Below are 15,261 nucleotides of genomic sequence, written 5' to 3' on the forward strand. Positions count from 1 at the left end.
TCTGTCGTCCCCATCTCCTCCTGCCTTCAATCCTTCCCAGCATCAGGGTCTTTTCCAATGAATGGACTCTTCGCATCAGGCGGCCAAAATATTGGAGTTTCACCTTCAGCAACAGTCCTTCCAAAGAAAATTCAGGGTTGATTTTCTTTAGGATGGACTGGTTGGCTCTCCTTGCAGTCCAAGGGACTCTCAAGAATCTTCTTCAACACCACGGTTCAAAAGCATCATTTCTGAGTGGTGGGGATTAGAAAAGGACATCTCTACAGGCCCGCAGTTTCCAGAGACTCCTTCAGGACCACGTGCCCTACACTGGACACCTGCGGCCAACGCCGAAGGGCCTATAGGCAAAGAGAGCCCCTGCCCCCGGGTCCCGGGATCCCCTCTGCACGCGATCTCACTGATGCTACACTTTGAAGTTCCTGAGCAGAGACGCAGCGGGGCTGTCACCCAGAAGCAGACCTCGGGACGGGTCTGGTCTACGCATCCGCGAATCAGAGGACTCGAAGCCGGGCGGGTGGCGCCCTAGCCCCGCCCACTGGCATCCGGACCCGCCCCAGAGCCCCGCCCGCGAGCCCCGCCCCGCCCCGGCCGGCCACTTGCTGCGCGCGGATTGGCTGCCGCGGTGCGCACGGCGCCGCGCCCCGCCCTGCCGGCGCCCTCAACCTAGCGCCGGTGGACCGCTCCCCTCCCGGGGCTGAGGTGGCGCGGAGGACGCCGGCTCGGCCGCGGCGTGGCCGCCTCCGCCTCTGCGTGTGCGCCCAGGGGGTCGGCGTAGGCGTCGGGGAAGCCGAGTGAGTGCTGGCGGCCCGTTTCGGGGGCGCGCGAGGGGACCAGCGCCCGCCTCCGAGGCGCAGGGAGGCACCCTCGGCCCGCCCGTGGCCTCCTCGGTGCGCGGCGCCGCCGCCGGGCGGATCGGGGTCCGGGCGGCGCCGCCCCGCCTCCTCACCAACCTGCCCCGGTGACCGTGGCCGGTGCTCGGGGGTTGGGGTGGGGGAGCGCCGCGGTCTCTCGTCGTCGGGTTGTTTGCCCTGAAAGGTTTCCATCTCGGAACTGTCGGCTTCGCGGCGCTGCTGGGAAGAGGAGAGAGGTGCGGCGGCGCGGGGCCCCAGGGCGACGGGCCCCTCAGGGGCTTCGTCACCTCTGTTCGCGTTGGCTCTGAACCCTTCCTTGCTGGGAATGTGGTCCGTGTTGAGTGGACTTTTCCGACTCTGTACAGAGGTATGGCGTGGAGATGGAGGAGGATGGTCATTCTTTGGAGGATTGATCGTACAGGGTTGGGTGTCCTTTGAGATACAGAGCAGCTCGTGTCGCAAAGGTAGTTGCCCTGGGGACGGCCGTTCTCGTTTTTAAGCAATAAATTGACTCTCGAGTTAATCACGGGAAGGTGCTTAACTTGAAAGGTAAGTACGTGACCTTCTAATGCCAAAGCGCTGATGATGAGAGCCACTGTGCTCGCTCCCGCCCCGCTGCTGACGCTGTGTGCGCGTTGGAGAAGGATTCAAGCCTATTGTGTGTGTGTGTGTGGGGTGGAGGGGGGGGTAGCGGGGGGGGGGCAGGAACGATTCAAGCCTCGTGTGTGTGTGTGTGTGTGTGTTGGGCAAGGATTCAAGCCTCCGATTGGAGTGAATGTGTCGTCAGCCTTGTGCGTCTCAAAGACCTTGATTTCTCTTCGCAGTGTGCCACCTCTTCTCTCAAACTCCTCACCTACCCACGCTATAACACCCCTTAGCTTAACAATTCCCAAGCCTCTGATTCTCAGGCTTGTCACACTTCTTTTCCATCATCTTCAGACACTTGTCATCTGTTTTTGCAAGCATAGTTTTCAAACGTAGAACAAACATTAGACTTTTTTTTTTTAAGCCGATAATACTGTTGCAAGCCTCTTTGTCCTTAAAAAGAAAACCCGAAGTTATCTTGAGTATCGATGCGGCAGGAAAGGCTGGTGTAAAGAGAGCAGGGGGAGGGCGCAGTGTTCCTTTTCCGGAGACACGCCTTCCCCACCTCCATCCTCCTCCGCCCACTAGGATTAGGGCAGCCTTAACTGGCTGGTCATTTCTGAATTCACTTCTTGACTCCAGGGTAAAGAATTTATCTTATTTTATCATTATCGACTCCTTTAAATGATTACCGTAATACATTCAGGTTGTGAACTTTTTGTTTTTAATGTTACAGATGAACTTTCACTCTTCACTTTCATGCATTGGAGAAAGAAATGGCAACCCACTCCAGTGTTATTGCCTGGAGAATCCCAGGGATGGGGGAGCCTGGTGGGCTGCCGTCTATGGAGTTGCACAGAGTCGGACACGACTGAAGTGACTTAGCACTTAGCATAGAAGAACATCAAGTGAAAAATGGAAACCAGGGAATTTCCTAGCAGTCCAGTGGTTAGAACTCTGCACTTCCCCTGCAGGGAGCAGGGATTCTCTTCCTGGTCTAAGAACTAAGATCCCAAGTGCCAAAAAAAGAAACAGCACAGAAGTGTATCAAGTAAAAGGTTAGAATAAGTTAGAACTCCTTGTTTCTTTACTTTGCACACTCAATTCCAGTCCCTAGGAGGGGATGTGCTGTGTTAAGTCACCTCAGTTCAGTTCAGTCACTCAGTCGTGTCTGACTCTTTGTGACCCCATGAATTGCAGCACGCCAGGCTTCCCTGTCCGTCACCAACTCCCGGAGTTCACTCAAACTCATGTCCATCGAGTCAGTGATGCCATCCAGCCATCTCATCCTCGGTCATCCCCTTCTCTCCTGCCCCCAATCCCTCCCAGCATCAGAGTCTTTTCCAATGAGTCAACTCTTCGCATGAGGTGGCCAAAGTACTGGAGTTTCAGTTTCAGCATCATTCCTTCCAAAGAAATCCCAGGGCTGATCTCCTTCAGAATGGACTGGTTGGCTCTCCTTGCAGTCCAAGGGACTCTCAAGAGTCTTCTCCAACACCACAGTGAAAAAGCATCAATTCTTTGGTGCTCAGCCTTCTTCACAGTCCAACTCTCACATCCATACATAACTACCTCAGTCTTGTCCAACTCTTTGTGAGCCAATGGACCACAGCCCACCAGGCTCCTCTGTCCCTGGGATTCTCCAGGAAAGAGTACTGGAGTGGGTTGCTGTGCCCTCCTCCAGGGGATCGTCCCAACCCAGGGATTGAACCTGCAACTCTTACATCTTGTGCATTGGCCGGCAGGTTCTCTGCCAGTGGTGCTACCTGGGAAGCCCCAGGAGGGGATAGTACCATGATACTGTTGGGCAACCTATTTAATAAAAGGACATAATCATATCAGTGTGGACCTACCTCATTTTAAAAATGCTGTGAAGCATGCCACTGTTTAGAAGTACTTTAATATATTTTATTGGCCCCTTATTGGTGAATGTTTTGGTTGTTTCTGAGTTTTAGCCATTAAAAGATTTACTATGTAAATATCTTTGAAAATTGTAGGAGAAGTCTCAGATAGTTTAAACGGACTATTGTATTTTAGAGTATAATTTTCATGCTCTTTTCACGTGGAATCTTTTTGTAATTTGAAGAACTTTCAATTTAAGGACAGTAGCTAATTTGTTTGATTTAAATGCATTTCTTAGTATCTGTGTGTCTTAATATTTAGAAACTGGATCAAAAAATTTGTTGAGTACCAGGTTAGATAATGGTGAATTTTTTAACCTTGTTATCACTTAGGGGTGTTGACTTTAAGGTTATATTGACTCACTTGATGGGCTTAGTAAGAATGAGTAGAGGGCCCTCAGGAAGAGAAAATGTGAACATGCGTGTTGTGTAATACCCTCTTGTGGTAATCCCCCCGGAATATACAACAGTAACTGGAATTCTTGTTCTCTTTTGAAATAACTTCAAATACCTTTTGTTGTAAAAGGTATCTCAGGTATGGAGATGGTTGTGGGGAATAAATACTGTTGCAGTGATCAGCACTGTATCTACAGCCACATTAAGAAAGGAAACATTTACATCTTTCTTCCAGAGGGAGCCTCTATCGTGATAGAAGTTAATCTTTCTCTTGCTTTATCAAATAAGTATTACACACGAATGCATAAATACACACATATACGTATATGTACACACATGTAAATATTTACACGTCTTAAACAGTATATTTAGTCTTGAGTGAATAGTGTTAAAACATATTACATACAAATAGCACGTTTCAAAGTTTTATTTTACTGTTACTGAGAGTGCTGCCAAGAATAGGTTTTTTAAGAGCACTTCACTTTTGACTTTCATCCGTTGGAGAAGGAAATGGCAACCCACTCCAGTGTTTTTGCCTGGAGAATCCCAGGGACGGGGGAGCCTGGTGGCCTGCTGTCTATGGGGTCACACAGAGTCAGACACGACTGAAGTGACTTAGCAGCAGCCGCAGCAACAAACAGATATCTAGGTAGTCCCTAGAGAAAGGACTGTCTCAATAAAAGTGCTGAGTTAGATATAATTGGTTAATGTTCCAGAGGGCAACAAAATCATAATACCTTTGTGATGAATCATTTCTACAAGGCTATAATGATCATACCTTATTAATTTTTGCAGTTAAGCACAAACCTTATAGGACGATAAACTGTGTCTTTATTAACAGTGGATTATTCATTAAATAAACTGAGATAAGGAAATTATTTCCCCCAGAGCCCAGATGAGGTCCAAACAGGCTTATTAAAAAAATGCTAGTGCTTTCTCCCTTTGAGATTAAAATTTTGTTTCCTAATTGCGAGCACAATGCTGACCATGTAAGGAAAGGACAGGATTTATTGTCACTTTGAGATGAAAGCTTCCAGGAAAAATGAGGGAGACAGAACATCTTCAGCTTCCTTGACTTTTCCCAACAGGAGCCCTTTCTGAAGGGGTCAATGGGCAGTGTTCTGGGTGAGTCTTGGGAGACGTTTACTACCGTCTCAGGGGACCTGGGAGCCTTTAGTGTGAAGCGAACACTGGAAGGACAGCAGAGATACGGTCAGAGGGCGTGGCCGTCTCTCCGTGGCCTCCCTGCAGTTACCAGGGTAGGTCAAAGCAGAACCTTCTGTCAGGGAAGTGAGTGTCCTTTGCTGATGCTGGCTGCAGGACTCCGAAAGAGAACAGGAACTGCCTCAGTGTATGATCAGGATCCAGCCAAGCCCAGCTGAGGACGGGTTAGAAGGAGTCTGGGCCAGGTTCACGGCATTCAGTCCTCAAGTGAAAAAGCTGGCAGAGCAGTGGGACCCCGCTTCGTTCCAGCCGGTTGTCCGCATCTGGGGGCCCAGAGGGGCTCATCAGCTCTCCTGTGTGGGGATCTTTCCTGTCTTGTCTTTTGTTGCTTTTCGCTTGCTCTGACGGCGCTCAGACAGCAGCAGTTTCCTGACCAGGAGAATTGTGATTCCTGATCCTTTGTATGTGAACCTTTTGTTTGTTTTTTAATTTCTGCAGACTGTTTTCTGCTTTGACTTCAGTGATTTGGGGGCTTACCCGATGGCTCAGTGGGTGAAGAATCTGCCTGCAATGCAGGAGATGCAGGTTCGATCCCTGTGTCAGGAAGATCCCCTGGAGAAGGAAGTGGCAACCCCCCTAGTACTCTTGCTTGGAAAACTCCATGGACAGAGGAGCCTGGAGGTCTACAGTCCATGGGATCTCAAAGAGTCAGACATAACTGAGCACACACACACACACACACACATTTTCTGCTTTACTTCAATGATTTGAAATTTAAAATGGTCTGTCTTAGTGTGGTTCTATTTTCATCCATTATTTTGAGTATTTGATGGGCCCTTTAAATCAGAAACTACAGTTCTTCCTATTCTGGAGAAATTTTCCTGAATATTTTGTTATTTTTCTCCCTCATATTTTCTCTGTAGTTCCTCCTGAAACCTGTTTTGGATGTGAGCCTTGTAAAGGTCTTCTCATTTTCTTACCTTCTGTTTTCCATCTACTTATGGCTAGATTTTCTTAACTTTTACTTCCCAAACCTTATATTTGGATTTAAGAAAACCCCACGGTTATACTTTTAATATTCAAAGGCTATTTTTTAGTCTCTGAGTGTTTCTTACGATAACATGCTGTTCTTGCTTTAAGATGCAATATGTTCTCTTGTTTCTGAGGTTGTAATGACTTTAAGTTTCCCTTCTCTGCGTAGCTTTCCAGACTCCTGTCTGGAAGGGATCCGGCTTCAGTCTCCTGCACCAGAACAGGGGAATGGCAAACTTCTGTCCAGTTTTCAGGATGATGCCTGAGTCTACCATTGTGCACGGTATCCCTCAGTCCAGAAGGCCAGACATAGGGGAAAACCTCAGGCTTCTGTCTGGATATGGATGAGGCAGCTGCCAGTCCATGGAGGGCATGGCAACCCACTCCAGCGTTCTTGCCTGGAGAATCCCCACAGACAGAAGAGCCTGGCGGGCTTCAGTCTGTAGGATCGAAAAGAGCCGGACGTGACTGAAAGACCGAGCGAAGAGAAAAGGGACAGGGCCCTAACTTGTTTTCCTGTGCTGATTCTCAGCTTTCCCTGCTACTGGCTTGGACGTCCAGCCTTCTTGGGCATGCTCAGTCAGTGACCATGGTCCATCTGCTTTGCAGCTTTCAGAATTTTACTGCTCTTGTCTCCTCTTCTGTTCTCATCATTGTGTCCACGACTCCTTTTACTGATTGCAGTTTTTAGTGACGTTTCAGAAGGGAGCAAAATGAGATGCTTAGGTACACCTTCACCCAAAGGTAGTAATAGTTGATTTTGACCAAGTGGTAGCTGAGACTCCAATACTTTGGCCACCTGACGTGAAGAGCTGACTCATTTGAAAAGACCCTGATGCTGGGAAAGATTGAAGGCAGAAGGAGAAGGGGACGACAGAGGATGGGATGGTTGGATGGCATCACTGACTCGATGGACATGGGTGTGGGTGGACTCCAGGAGTTGGTGATGGACAGGGAGGCCTGGTGTGCTGCGGTTCATGGGGTCACAAAGATTTGGACACGACTGAGCGACTGAACTGAATGGCAGTACTACCATAAACAGAAGGCTGTCTTCAAAGCGGTCCTATGTTTGTGATGTTTGCGAACCCTCTTGGTGGGTAGTGGTTGATAGCATCGAGTGAGCCCATGTTCTGAACACTGCCTGTCTTCTTAATTCTCACTTATTGAGGGACATGTTATCATATCCCCAGTTTACACATCAGAAGACCAAAGCCTAGGGATATTTAAAGCTTGAACAATTGTGGACTCAGCAGGGGAAGGAGGGGGTGGGGCAAACGGACGGAGAGCAGCATTGGCATATATGCGCCACCATGTTTAAGATAGACAGCTGGTGGGAACCGCTGTGTAGCGCAGGGAGCTCAGCTTGGTGCTGCATGATGACCCAGAGGGTGGGCTGGGGAGTGGGAGCTTCAGGAGGAGGGGGTGTATGTATGCTTACAGCTGATTGCCATTGCTCGCTCTACAGCAGAAATCAACACAACATGGTAAAATGATTATCCTCCAATTAAAAAAAAAGCCTGAACAGTGCCAGTCACATAGCAACTATTCCATTAAAAATGGAATTAAACGAGCCTGGCCAGGAAGGCACAGGTGGGAAGAGGCTGATGTAGGCGAGGGCCCAGGCTGGTGCTCACTCCGTGGACTGTACTTTCAGCTGCCTGGGTGGTGGCTGTCGCTGGAGGAGGGTAATTGGTGTCTAGGCGTCTACTTCCTTTGTGCCCTTTGGGAACGTTCTTACTCAGGTCTTTACCTGCTCATTACTGTTTGCCAGGTGGGTTCCCTTTCACCTACTTGGGTTCAGAGCTGTGACCTGCGGCTAGCTTCCCTGAACAGGGGAGGAGAGCATTTTCTGAGCAATCCCAGAGGACGCAAAGATTCCCAGGCAGGGCTCCTGCGGGGAAACCTGGGTAAAGGTGGCTTCCGAGAGTGAGTGATGTTTTCCTATGGTTAGATCAGCTCTGGGGTTGTGTAGCAGTCATCTTATTTAGGTAGCAACTCATGATAATCTGCCACTCTATTTTTTTCCAGCTTTTTATTATAAAAAATTTTTAAACATACAGAAAAATTGAACAATAGATTTAACATTTTGCCATATTGGCCTCATTTTTTTCTTTTTCTTTGCTGAACCATTTGCTCATATGTTGCTGACACTGATATCTCACCCCCAAATAGTAAGCAAGCATCTCCTAACAAGGTCATTCTCTTTACATAACCACAATTCTGTAATGTTCTCTGACCTGTATTCTGATTTCCCTCGCTGGCCCAGACTGCCTTAAAAGTTTTTTTTTTTTTGAAACGAGGACCAGTAATGGCTTACACATTTCACTTGGTTGGTTAATTGTATATTTTGTCATAGATGAGTTTAATGGTGAAATCTTTTGAACCTTCTGGTTTGTATTGCTTTTGAAAACTGCTTCATGACTGGAAAGATGATGGTTCTCAGAATCTTCGAAATGGAAGGGACCCTTGATGTCATCTGGTCCAGTTATTTCCGAACTTGGCTGATGTGTGTTTGCCGGGGTCCAGCCCCGGTGGATCCAGGGTTATTCCAAGGTGGGAGGACGGCTTCGGCGTCTTTGGAAAAATACATATTTAATTACAGATACAGAGAGAGATTAGAAACGGATAGTGTAATAGGAAGATTAGTGGAGAAAAGGAGGCTGAATAACTTGGATTACGTGGAATAGCATCCATGCTCCAGATGGGAATTCAGCCAGAAAAACGGGAGCAAGAAAGAAGCGACATGGGGGTATCAGTCTTTCCGGAAACTGATCCGATTTCTTTAGTTTTGGGTTTGCTTATATACCTTTTGTTACACATAGGGATGAATACAGAGTCACGCGGGGGTCAGCAGTCCTGACCTTTATCAAAATCAGGTGCTTCACATAAATGTATAAAAAAAGGTCTTAGGGATATTACATCATCTTCTGGCCATGAGTGAGACCTGCTGACATTTTATGATCTTTTCTTTCTGATAACCAAAAAACTTATTTTTTCCAAGGGTGTTTTTTCCTTAAACCAGGCACCACCCTCCAAATAAAGTTACATTCCTATAGGATGAGGGTGTAGTGAGTTACAATCAAGAAAGGAATTTATTTAACCCAAGGTTAACATGATTAATCTTAAAGGTTAATACTTGTTTCTCCTATATGCTTAAAGATTAATGCTTATTTCTCCTATATGCTAGTTATATTCATTATAAGGGCAGGGAATATGGAGATTTCGCAGCAAACATCAGCCCAACAAATGAAAATCCTTTCACCAGTGTTCCCCTTAAGATCTATTTAGTCTTAAGATAGTGATAAAGTTACATTTTTACATAGCAAGGACACAGTGATTTATAATAAAGTACAGTGATCTATTACAAAAGAGAAAATTCATTAACTCAAAAAGCCTAGTATTGCTAACATCAAAAACTACCTTATTTCCTTTTCTATATTCCAAATACATTGATTAATATATTCCCAGGTGCCTAAGGATATGGCTGCCTGGCGGCAATCATTGACTCAACAAGAAGAAAAAGCCCTATGCTAATTAAGACTCTCAAAATACTCCAAAACTCTCTGTGCTGTTTATGGTTGAGAGGTAGTAAACAATGTGTGTAGTGGCAGCAGTATGGATAATCCTGTCACACAAGCTAGTCTGTCAGCAGAGAGGTTTGACCTGAGACATCCTTGTCCCACCCAGAGCAGGGAATTAGCAGCAATTGACACAACAAATGAAAAACCCTTCACCAATATAATTCCTAACCAACCCACTATACTAATAATTTCCAACTCCCCAAAAGAATTTGCCTTTAGTAAGTCTAAAATATCTATGCCTCTCAGATTGGGAGGCTGGAAACAATCACATGTGGCTGGACGAACCTATACAGGTGGGCTAGATAACCTTCAGAGGAGTCCATAAGCTGAAACACTCTTGTCACGTCCAAGAATTTTTATTGCCTTGGAGCTTCACGTTTATTCCTTCTCCTAGAGAAATGGTTATGGGGGAGAGCTCCCCGTAAAGTCAGAGGCGTAGGTGAGAGCATAAAACAGACTCTGGTTTCGGGGTTAGATGCTCGGGAACAGGGGGTTCCCTGAGGCTTGATCACGCCTTTGTGTATGCCAAGCCTCCTTCCTCATGACCCTTGCCATGGGCGGAGTTCCTCACACTGGCCCCTGGCATGTGTCCTAAAAGTTGAATTGGGAGTTTGTCTGTAGACAAGGAGATGAAGATCCATTCCAAGGACATAGATATATAGAAATAGATACAGAAATGTGTAAGTGAATATATTGAAAATATTTAACAGTTTGCCTAACAGTAGGTGTTTGGTAAGTATTGGCTGTCTTCTCCCTTTTATGTCTCTGTGACTGGAGTGAAGAGTGCCTCAGGCTAGTAGGAGATAAGGAAGCTATATTAGGGGGAGACTGTTAGAATAAAAGGCATGATCCCACCTGAATTTGTTTTTAAACTACTTTTTTTTTTTCTTGACTGTGCCACGTAGCTTATTGGATCTTAATTCCCCAGCGAGGGAGCAAACCCATGCCCAAGTGGAAGCAAGGAGTCTTAACCACTAGGCTTCCAGGGAAGTCCCCCAATCTGAGTTTTAGAAAGTTCTGGCAGAATATGGACTTGAGAAAGCACAGAGGATGGTTTTAAGAAATAATATGCTTAAATATATTGTCATGGCAAGATTTTATTTCCTTCACTGAAATAACACTTTTTATTATCAGTGTTTACAAATTGTCAATTTAAATAAACCTAGATATAAAGTTGACTCTTCTTTTTTTGGTGACAGGATAATGAGACATGCATTGCATTTCAGAGTTTGAAAGACAGAATAGTTAGATTCAGTCATTCAGCAAGTATTGGAGCGCCTTCTTTATGCCATGTACTGTGCTAAGCTCTGGGAGAACCACAGTGAGCAAAAATGGACGTGGGTGTCCTTTGTGGAGCTTACTTTCTTCAGAGGGAGGTAGGTATTGATCACATAAAAGATTAATACTGAAATCCTAGGGGAATTAGGTCTGGCCGTGGAGTCAGGAGAGCATGGAAGCCGTTATCATCGTCCACTTGGATTATTTCAACAGCCTTTTAACTGGTTTCGCTCCTTCCACTCTTCCCCCGGCAGTCTGTTCTCCCCACAACAGCCTAAGGGATGCTTTTAAATAAATGTAAGGCAGACTTCTCAGACTCCCTTGCTGCTGCGAAGTCGCATCAGTCGTGTCCGACTCTGTGCAACCCCATAGACAGCAGCCCACGAGGCTCCCCTGTCCCTGGGATTCTCTAGGCAAGAACACTGGAGTGGGTTGCCATTTCCTTCTCCAGTGCCTGAAAGGGAAGTCGCTCAGTCGTGTCTGACTCTTCGCAACCCCATGGACTGCAGCGCACCAGGCTCCTCCGTCCACAGGATTCGCCAGGCAGGAGTGTTGGAGCGGGCTGCCATCGCCTTCTCCATTAGGGCTCCCAATTTTAATCAGTAAAGGTGAAAGTCCTCACAGTAGCCTGTGAGGCTACCCTGTTGCCTCTCTGGTCTACTTTCCGAGCTCACTGACTCCACTGCAACCTCGCCTGCTTCCAAGTTGCTCCTTGAATAGCCAGTCCTGCCCTGGGGCCTTCGCCTTGCTGTTGTTCTGCTGATGCCCACGTGGCTAACTGCATGCCTCAGGTGTCATCTCTTCAAGGGGGCCTGGCTCGTCCACCAGTTTGGCCTTTCAGCTGGCCCATCGCCCACACTCCCAGGGCCCCTAGTCTGCTTTCCTGTTCCCCTCAGGGCATTTATCATTTTCCAACATGGTCTATAATTTACTATTTAAATTACATTTATTGTGTCGTTCCCATCTCCCTTCTTTCCCACTGCCAAAGCTCCACATGGCCAGTGCTTTTTATCTGCTCATTGTTGTAAGTGTCCACAGCAGGGCCTGGCATGTAGCCAGCACTCCGTAAATAAACCTTGAATGAATGAAAGGAAAGCTGATGTTTGAGTGGAGAAGTCATAACTAAGGGGACATCTGGCATCACGAGTAGGAGTTAACCAGGTGAGCTGGGGATGGAAAGGTAGGTATCACGCGGAGGGGGCGTGGTTTGTATGGGGTGATTCATCAAGTGTAAGGCACTACAAGAGAAACGGGGATCACTCGGGGAGAGAGGAGAAAATATTTCAAGAGCAGCTTGAGGAAAATAAGTGCTGGACCGTGCTACAGCGTCTTTGTCTTTAGCAATGGAAAGATGGTAAAAGGTTTTAAGCAGGAAGGAGATGCCAGCTTTGTGCCTTTTAAAAGCAGTAACAACACTCTAGCTGTGGTATGGGGAACATATTGATGAGGGCACATATTGATGAGAGGATGAGGCTGGATCAGTTGGGAACCTGTTGTCATGGGACAGGTGGGAGAGGGACCTCTCTCCATCACTCAGGTGATGGTGCTGGAAGGGAGACGTGGAGAAGTTAGCCTTGAGAGAGTTAAGTGAAAGTTGCTCAGTCATGTCCAACACATTGCAACGCCATGGACTATACAGTCCATGGAATTCTGTAGGCCGGAATACTGGAGTGGGTAGCCTTTCCCTTCTCCAGGGGATCTTCTCAACCCAGGGATCAGTCCGCATCACAGGCGGATTCTTTACCAGCTGAGCCACAGGAAAGCCCTGAGAGAGTTAAAGGAGGCATAATCAGGTGAGGGATGTGAGAGGTAAGAAAGAAGTAAAGAGGAAGACACTTGCATTTCTGGCTTATGTAATCGAATGACTGGTGATTCATTAATTGTAGAGAATCCTGGAATAGGATCAGATTTGGAGGAGGAGACCATGCATTTGAATTTGTGTTTGGACCTGCTGATTTTGAAGTGACTTTGAGACAGCCAGAGGGTGTCAGGCAAGTAGTTGGATGTATGGAAAAGTAAATATGCGAATCAGCTGCATAGGGAGGCAGTATAGGGAAGGGTTCACCATTTTGAATAATCCATGTTTTGAATAATTCAAAGTTGTTAAGGATATTACTGGGGCAAATTGTATAGCTACACGATCAGAGTCTCCTTAAAAACCTAAGCTCCCTGTCCTTTACTTTGGCTTTTAGTTTTAAATCTTTTACCAAAATTGATGCTACTTCCTAAATTTTATTTCTGTTAATAGATGATTTATAGGTGAGAAGGCAAAGAAGCATCCTGAGATTAAGTATGTTAAATGTCTTTTCCAAAAGTATTTTAGCTTTCTGAATAATTCATACTGTTGGATCTTAAGGCCTATAAAATATTCATACTGTGAGTGCCCAGAAACCAGGTTTGTAGCAACCCAGGAAGAAAGCTCGTATTCTCCAGACTCGCTTGGCAAGATTCGAAGCGGCAGTAATCACACTGTCCTTGTGGATTTCATCGGACAGTTTTCTTCTATCTCTGGGTGGTCACAGGGTTCCTGTAAATTGGGGCCCTTTCTCTTCATCTTGTTTTTCTTGCTCTCTTCACCACAGGCAGTAGGATAGTAACTTTCTGCCCAAGAAACCAGAAATGAGAGAAATGCTGTGAATCTCTCTGGCATAGGTACAGTGTAATGGTCGCGAGACGGGTTTTGGAATCAGATGTGAGCTTCAGTGGAATCCTGGCTTTCCTTCTTGCTAGCACTGACCTTGGGCCAGTTCTTCTCTAAACTTTTTTTTTAGTAATACCAGAGAATCTTAGTAATTGCCTTAGAGTATTTGTGAGGAGTCAGTGGAATAGTCTGTGCAAAGAGTTCCTCTGAGGATGGAGTGGAGTTGTCTGTAATCTATAAGCACCTGTAACTAATAGCCAGTAGTAGTAGTAGAGGTAGGGAAGATGTATATTTTACTCTGTATGGCTCTTACATGTTTCGTTTGACTGCCTCGTGAAGCTTGTGGGACTTTAGCTCCCCAGCCAGGGGTTGAGCCTGGGCCCTCGGCATTTGAAAGCACAGAGCCCTAACTGCTGGACCACCAGCGAATTCCCATAGATTTTATTTCTGTCTCTTTTGAGTCAGCTGTCTGATTATGTAGACCTACTATCTTGAACAGTATTTAAATTTTGTAAATTTCCTGATTTGGGGTTGGGGGGGTATCGGTTTTGTTGTTTGTTTTTTTTTTTTTAACAAATTGTAACTTGATTTAAAAAACATCTCAGTTGATTTCTCTGCCGGTTTGTTCACCTCCTGATGATGGGTGCCAAGTTTTATTCATTTTTGTTTTTCCCACAGTACCTTGCTTGTAAGACATGTTCTGTAAGTACTCCATACATGTTCTAGAGGAGTTTTGTGCTGGTTAAGTTCCACTGTGTGTTATCCGCTGTGATGCCTGGCACACAGTGATGCAAGGAAGGAAGGAAGGAAGGGAGTCGGAGATGAGCAGAGTCAGTCCTCCGCCCTCTTCTGCGTTTCCTCCTCAAGATACCCTAGCTGCGCCCATGACTTCAGCTGCCACTTAATCACTGCAAACCTCCAGCCTCTTTTTTTGTCTTAACCCAACTGTTCCATCTGTGCATCTGTCTTTGGCACCTCTCCACCTGCAGGCCCTTCATCATTTCAAGCCCATTATGCTCAAACTCTCCCTTTCTCCCTTCCCTGTTTTGGTTAGTGGTGTCTTGCCAGGCATTGAGCACCCAAACGTAGTCATTCTTAGCTCTTCCTTGCTTGTGGATAATACCATGCTAATATTTCTCAAACAAAACCCTTTTCTTTAGCCTTACCCGTCTGGCCTCAGCTTATATCGTTATTCTCTTTCTATCTAGAAGGTGCTTTTAACATTTTCCTTCAGTCCCTTCTCCATACTCCTCTGCCCAGAATTATCTTTCTAAATCACAGCACTGATCTTGTCTTCCCTCCTCACAAGCCTCTGGCAGTTCCCTAGTTCTCAAAGCAGGGACCTACAGACTGAGCTGTGGGTGAAGTCTGGTCTGCTGCCTGCTTTGTAAATTAAGTATTATTGGAATACAGGCATATACTCATTTGTCCACATAGTGTCTCTGCTGTTATAACAGCAGAGATGAATAGTCCTGACGGAGATCGTTTGGTCTGCAAAGCCAAAAATGTACACTGTCTGGTTCTTTACAGAAGAAGTTGGCTAATCCCTAGCTTAGAGGGTAGAGGTCAGATTTGCATAGGCTGAAAAATTCTTCTTGATCTTGTCCCAAACAGGTTAATCACCACCACCACTCTTTGAAATACTGTAAACGCTACCCTGTTTTCTTGTGTGCCTACATGATTTCACATATTTTATTCCTTCTTTTTCATCTATCACATTCCTATTGTTGCTTCAAAACTCAGCCAAGTTTATTTTTCCTTTATCAAACTTCCCTCAACTCTTCCTGGCAACTCTTCTGTAACACTGTTTTTATATTTCTATTGTAGCACTT

The 15,261-nt window shown here is 46.1% G+C and overlaps 1 protein-coding gene across 4 annotated transcripts in view; it reads left to right on the forward strand.

Moving 5' to 3' along the window:
* Nucleotides 1-654: 654 nt before the first annotated feature.
* The window catches only part of TMEM50B (transmembrane protein 50B), a 42,511-nt gene continuing 27,904 nt past the window's right edge, over nt 655-15,261 (forward strand). For 2 of the 4 annotated variants that reach the window (XM_015092367.4, XM_042229523.2), the window contains exon 1: nt 655-791. The gene's annotated coding sequence lies outside the window, so the exon portion shown is untranslated. Of the gene's footprint in view, nt 792-886; nt 1,401-15,261 lie in introns of those variants that run through there. The other 2 variants (XM_012186225.5, XM_004002762.6) reach the window with 2 other exon arrangements.

Source organism: Ovis aries, chromosome 1 (assembly GCF_016772045.2).
Source record: "Ovis aries strain OAR_USU_Benz2616 breed Rambouillet chromosome 1, ARS-UI_Ramb_v3.0, whole genome shotgun sequence".
NCBI classification, from domain to species: domain Eukaryota; kingdom Metazoa; phylum Chordata; class Mammalia; order Artiodactyla; family Bovidae; genus Ovis; species Ovis aries.